A 7,404-nucleotide genomic window follows, 5' to 3' on the forward strand; every position below is an offset into this window, starting at 1 on the left:
TCTTTTCTTTCGAGTTTGCTTGTGTTCATTATTGCCTTATCTTTTTGCTCTCTCGTTATTTATGCTTTGTGTTGTCATCAATCACCAAAAAGGGGGAGACTGTAAGCATCTAGGCCCTCAAGGTATGTTTCGGTGATTAATGACAACCATTACTGTGACTAATGAGATTGTGCAGCTTGATAAATCATTATCGCTCATTTGGTCATATGTCAAAAGAGGCCCCTAATTCTCTTTATTCAAAAAGGCGATCTCGGCATTCAACTCAATAATATGTCAAGACTAAGGATCTTTCTAGTCCTAAGTGTCATAAGGTTGAGAAGGACACTTAGGTTAGTATAGGTTTTATAGTTTTGTAGTGATCGCACTATTAAGAGGGGTTTAGGCTAAGTAACTTGAGCATGGACATGGTCATTTAAAAATGGATGCACACAATGGTCACTCAGGTTTCTAGAAGCTCAGATAAGTGGTTCTCAACTTATATCTCAAGAATATTTGGATTTCATTCAAGACTCAAATCAGAAAAGGCAAAATCAGGAGAAATCCTTAACACCGGTTTAACCGACGCCTCAACTTTTCTATACGTCGGTTAAACGAGGTCAGCAGAGTCTGGACAAGTCAATACACCGGTTAAACCGACGATATTTGAAATTGGACATCGGTGCAGTTGTCCAGAGACTTGGTTTTTCAGTTGATCAGTGGACAACTACACTCACCGGTTAAACCGACGATATTTGAAATTGGACGTCGGTGCAGTTGTCCAGAGACTTGGTTTTTCAGTTGATCAATGGATGACTACACTCACCGATTAAACTGATGATACGACGGTTAATCTGCCCAAGCTGTAACGGCTAGTTTTCAGAAGGGGTAGTTTACATTCACCGGTTAAACCGACGATGACTGTTGGAGGGACGTCGGATTAACCGGCGCTACACAGTTTTCTGGCAGCTTTTTCTCCAACGGCTCTATTCGTGTGAGCTGCCTGTATATACCCCTCCAATGGGTCATTTTACTACTCTTGACACCAGGCAACATCCAATCACTCATACTATAGTCAAGAGCCACCTTGAGCTTCATCATTTCACACACTTGTTCATTCAATCATTCAAGAAGCAAGATTAAGGACTTGAGTAGAGAGAAGCTTGTGTGCATCCGTTCTTGGTGATCGGTTCTTGCTCAAGTGAAAGGCCTTAGCTTGTTACTCTTGGTGATTGGCATCACCTAGGCGATCTTGGAGATCGAGGTGATTCTCGCGGAGCTTGCCAAGAATTGTGGGAGCCCGGAGAAGAAGATTGTACGTGGCTTGATCTCCACCACACCGGGATGGTAAACGGAGACTCTTAGTGAGCGCCCTCGTCTTGGTGACTTGGGAGGTGACAATGCTCTTTGTGAGTGTCACAACGTGGAGTAGGGGTGTGTGCCAACACATCGATACCACGGGAAAAATCCGGTTGTCGCTTGTCCACTTTACTTATTCAATCACTATATTTCTTGTAATATTCTCATGTGCTTGATATAGGGATCATTCTTTGCTCTACCTTGCTAGGCTTTATCTCCTTTTATCTTTCCTAGCTTGCGTAGGTAGTTTAGTTATCCGGTTGTTGAATTGGTGCCTTTCTAGTTTTGCATAGGATAAGATTGCTTTATCTTGTTTTAGAATTTGAAAAAGGCCCAATTCACCCCCCCCTCTTGGTCCATCGATCCTTTAAGCGTCTCAGATCATGCGGATGGGAGACGCGCCACTGGATTGCTCGTCTCAGATCAGGCGGATGGAGACGCGCCACTGGATGGAGCGTCTCAGATTGCGTCGTGCATTTGGTCCCGCCTCAGACAAGACCCGCCTTGGGGTCTGGAGGTCCGAACAAGCTGTCCGAACTTGCAGTCTGATACTTTGGTGGTGCGGCTGGGTGGATCTGGGGAAAGTGGTCCTGGCGGATGTGCGGCTAGGTGGATCTGCCGCGGCGGGCGGTGGAGATCTCGTGGGGAGCGTGTCGCGGCGGGCGGCTGGAGCACGATCGAGCCTCTTCTTGCTGTCGTGTGTCGCGGGGGCAGTGGCAAGGTACCTCCGACATGATATCGATTCTTTTGGTTCACCATGTAATAATTAAGTTCTAAGTTCAAACTTTTATGGCTAGAATAGGGCATTATAACTTATGTTCGAAAATACACCAAGATTTTTTCATGATTGTCTTCAGACATTAAGAGCATCTAATACTAAATTAATCCGAGATAAATCATATATCTTGAAAAGTAAAGATGAAAATCTTAAAATATTTTTTCTAGCACATGATATCATGTCATTTGCCATCTAACAATATTTGAACTTAAACACTAGTTGTGCATGGCCTCAAACTATGAGAATCCTAACGTTTTGATTTCATATTCTAGATAGATGTCGTATCGGCGTTGGATGTATGGTCCACGCCTTTGCAAGGAGTTTATGGATGGTGTTGAACCCTTCATTAAGAACGCGAAGAAAGATATGGTGGACAATGGTATACAGTATCTCTATTGCCCATGCAAAAATTGCAAAAATGAGAAGCGATATCTTCAAGAGCACGTGTTGAAATCACACTTGATCAAACGTGGATTCATGGAGGATTATCGATGTTGGAATAAACACGGTGAAGAAGGACTTAATGAAGCAGAGAGTAGGGATTGCTATGTGGAGAGGGAGGTCCATAGCGTTGTCGAAGAAGAGGACGACGATGTGGACGAGGCGGATATACTAGGGTTGAGCAATGCCGACATCATGGAACAGGTACTAATCAAACCTGGCCCCATAATAAAGCTTACAATTAGTATAATAAGGTCGTGCTAATATGACTTTTCATGTTTGGCTTGACAGGTTGATAACATAGAGGAGAAGGTTTGCAATGCTGACAGACACGGCGACGATGAGTTCAAAGGATGCGAATTCGGAAAGTACAAGAGGATGATCGAAGACTCTAAGAAACCTTTCTATCCTGGTTGTGGATTGAAATACTCAAGGCTATTTGCAATGGTGAAGCTTTTCCAGTTGAAAGCAATCCACGGATGGAGTGATGGCAGTTTCAAGGAGTTGTTAGCACTCCTTAAGGACATGCTTCCGCAAGGCAACACCGTCCCTGAGACCGTTTATGAGGCCAAACAGATTATCTGCCCGTTGGGATTGGAGATGGAAAAGATCCATGCGTGCAAGAATGATTGCATTCTCTATCGTGGCTCGAATTATCAGGACCTTGAGAAGTGCCCTGTTTGTGGACTCGATCGATTCAACCGTAGAAAAGATGGTGGTGATGATGAGGACTGCAACAGAACAAAGGGCGGACCTAAAAAGGTGTTTTGGTACTTTCCAATTGTTCCACGATTGGTGCGCTGGTTTGCAAACAAAAAGGAGTCAGAATTGTTGCGATGGCACAAGGAGAAGCATAAGGTGGACGGGTTGATAAGACATCCTGCTGATGCCACACAATGGCGGAACATAGATTTGCGATATCCTAAATTTGCGGAAGATCCGAGGAATATTAGGATTGCAATGAGCACAGATGGCATGAACCCATTCATGAACAATAGCACACATAGCACCTGGCCAATTGTTCTGACGATATACAACCTTCCGCCTTGGTTGTGTAACAAACGGAAGTACATTATGCTGTCGGGCTTGATACCGGGGCCACATCAACCTGGGAATGACATCGACACTTATTTCAGTCCTTTGGTTGACGATCTGAAGTTGCTGTGGTGTGAAGGAGTGGAGGTCTGGGATGAGTACAAGCGTGAGTACTTTCAGCTTCGAGCCATTTTGTTCGCGACTATCAGTGACTCTCCAGCAGCACGGAACTTGTCCGGACAGAGCAAGAAAGTAGGTTGCGGGTGCCCACATTGTTTGAGAGAGACAGACTCTGAGTACTTGAGTGAGTCAAAAAAAATAGTGTACATGGGACATAGACGCTACCTTGGAATGAAACACCCGTTCCGGAACATCTGTGATCACTTCAACGGTAAGGCCGAGAAGAGGCGTCCTCCTCCGCATTTCTCAGGTCATGATGTCTACGAAATGGTTAAGAATGTCCATGTTGTCCTCGGTAAGCGGAAAGGAGAGAAGAAAGGCAAGAGGGGCAAGAAGGTCGTTGTTGAAGAAGATGACATGTGGAAGAAGCAGTCGATTTTCTGGGAGCTACCGTATTGGAAGGACTTAGACGTCCGTCACTCTATTGATGTGATGCACGTGGAGAAGAATGTCTGTGAGAGCCTTCTCGGCACATTGCTTAACATGGACGGAAAAATGAAAGATCACGCACATGCACGAGCTGATCTGAAGAAAATGAAAATTAGAGAAGAGTTGTGGCTCAATGATGACTCCGTTAACGGAATGGAGCTGCCCACATCATGCATCACCCTGTCAAAGAATGAGAAGAAGGAGTTTTGCGAGTTCTTGAAAAGTGTGAAAGTTCCAACTGGCTACTCAACCAACGTCTCGAAGCTTGTATCAATGCCTGATCTAAAGCTATCTCCCGGCATAAAGTCTCATGATTACCATGTATTGCTGACGCAGATGATTGCCGTAGGAATTCGGAATATCCTACCGGTCAATGTTCGGGAGGCTATTATGAACCTTTGCTTTTTCTTTAATGCAATTGGTCAAAAGGTTCTAAGTGAAGAAGATCTTGAGTCATTGGAAAAGAAGCACTATGAAACTTTGTGCGTTCTTGAGATGTAATTTCCACCTGCCTTTTTCGATATCAGCCTTCATTTCACGGGCCATCTTATCAAGGAGATAAAGCTACTTGGTCCTGTGTTCCTTCACCAGATGTATGCGTACGAGAGATTCAACGGCATCTTGAAGTCACTAGTAAGAAATCGAGCTTTCCCCGAGGGCAGCATGGTATAAGGATATTGTACAGAGGAAGCCATTGAGTGGGCTCTAAACTACGCTGACCCGAGTAACCCGGTTGGTGTTCCCAAGTCTCGTCATGAGGGGAGGTTCACAGGCACGGGGACGATCGGGAAGAAGGCTATAATTCCATATCGAGATTTATTTCATAGGGCTCATTTCCACGTGTTGCAACAAATGGACATTGTGTCTGAGTACTTTGATGAGCACAAGGAGCTGTTGCTTAGAGAGAATCCTCTACACAGTGAATCATGGTTAGCAAAGGAACACATGAACAAATTCTGTGGTTGGCTCCGGAATCGAATTTCACGATCAGATACTCCTATAAGTGAACAACTCAAAATTTTGGCTCTTGGTCCTATATTCACCGTTATGACATACCAAGGGTATGACATAAATGGATACACGTTCTACACCGAACGATAAGATAAGAAAAGCATGTATCAGAATAGTGGTGTACGTGTTGATGCTTACGATGTTAACGGAGAGGACAAAACTACGTACTATGGTCAAATACAAGAGATATGGGAGCTTGACTTTCATGGTCTTAAAATTGCTCTTTTCCGTTGCAATTGGGTTCATGCAAATAGAGGTGTACAAAAAGACAAGTACGGGTTCGTTAGTGTCGATCTTAGCCGTCACGGATACAAGACGGACCCTTTCGTCCTCGCACAACATGTGGCTCAAGTGTTCTATGTTTCTGACACCACAAACAAAAGACTCAAGGTGGTTATACCTGGAAAACGACGAATCGTCGGTGTTGAGAATGCGGTCGACGAGGAAGAGTTGATCAGTTTGATGAGATACCTCCTTTCGCCACCTCAATGATCAAGCCAAGAATACCATCGGCCAACGAAACTCCCTACTTGCGCATCGACCATAAAGAAAAAGTCAAGAATTTCAAAAAACCAAGGGAACAACGGAAAGTAGCAAAATGATTTGGCACACAATGTATATTAATTGTTCCTTTGTCAAGTATGGGAATTGTGTGACTTTAATTGTTCCTTTGTGAAATATGGTAAAAGTGTGACTTTAATTGTGCCTTTGTGAGATATGATAATGTGTGAATATTTGTGAAGTATGAATTCATATTTGTGAGATATGAATTTGTGTGAATTTTCAGTTCCAGAACTGAATGGTTGTGACTTTAATTGTTCTGGACATTCAGTTCTGGAACTGAACAAGAAAGGCGAGATGCGCGACGAGCCGTAGGTAATGCGCGTCGTGCATTCCCTATGCAAAACCTAGAGGCTTCGGGAGGAACCCAGGGACCCTGGGGCACTTGTGCCTAAAGAGAGAAAACAAAAAAAAAGTTACCCCGGTTGGGGGTCCGAGGCCACCGGGCTCAACCCGCAGGGTACCACGAACAGATTGAACGGGTTCGACCGGCAAGGGAGCCCTCGGGCCCCAGACCCACACCTGCCAGCATGGGCAAAGAGAGGAAACTGCGGCTCAAAGATACATGTATTGTAATTTCGGAACGGCAAAGACCGCCCAAGCTTATAAGCTGGACGCACTCGCCTTGCGTTGGCGAGGTGGGACAAAATCCCCTCCCAACGCGCGCCTGATCAGGCAACCATCTCGGGGGCATCAAAGGCGAGACGCGCGTTACCTACGGCGCGTCGCGCATGACGTCGCGCATATCATGCGCGACGCGCCGTAGGTAACGCGGGTCGCGCATAAGACCACGAACAGATTGAACGGGTTTGACCCGCATGGAGCCCTCGGGGCCCAGTCCCACACCAATGCGCGACGGGCTGTGGGTACCGCGCGTCGCGCATTCCCCGGTATCTGCAATTATTTTTCCGGTTCTAATGGGGTCCGGGCAGAACCTAGAGGGTCGGGGCGGAAAACACTTGTGCCTAAAGAGAGAAAACAAAAAAAAGTTACCCCGGTTGGGGGTCCGGGGCCACCGGGCTCAACCCGCAGGGTACCACGAACAGATTGAACGGGTTCGACCGGCAAGGGAGCCCTCGGGCCCCAGACCCACACCGCCAGTATGGGCAAAGAGAGGAAACTGCGGCTCAAAGGTACATGTATTGTAATTTCGGAACGGCAAAGACCGCCCAAGCTTATAAGCTGGACGCACTCGCCTTGCGTTGGCGAGGTGGGACAAAATCCCCTCCCAACGCGCGCCTGATCAGGCAACCATCTCGGGGGCGTCAAAGGCGAGACACACGTTATCTACGGCGCGTTGCGCATGGAGATGCGCGACGCGCCTTAGGCACGGGAGCACGTCGCGCATTTAGAACGCGCCGCTCGGCCTTCTTGGGACTTAGGTCAAATTTTCAAATCGTTCACACCCGTTTTCTGCTCCCCGCGGCCGCGCCGTCCTCTCGCGCCGCCCGTCGTCGTTGAGCCAGACCGTCACTCCCTCGCGGCCGTCGTCCCCGGCCCCGCAGCGCCGCTCCGCGCTATCGGCGCCCCCGGGCCCGAGCTCCCGTCCCCGCGAGTGCCGCCGCCGTCGAGCCTTCCCCGAGCCGTCGCGCCGTCGTCCCCGGCCCCGCGGCGCCACCCCAAGCCACCGTAGC

Source organism: Panicum hallii, chromosome 2 (assembly GCF_002211085.1).
Source record: "Panicum hallii strain FIL2 chromosome 2, PHallii_v3.1, whole genome shotgun sequence".
NCBI lineage: Eukaryota > Viridiplantae > Streptophyta > Magnoliopsida > Poales > Poaceae > Panicum > Panicum hallii.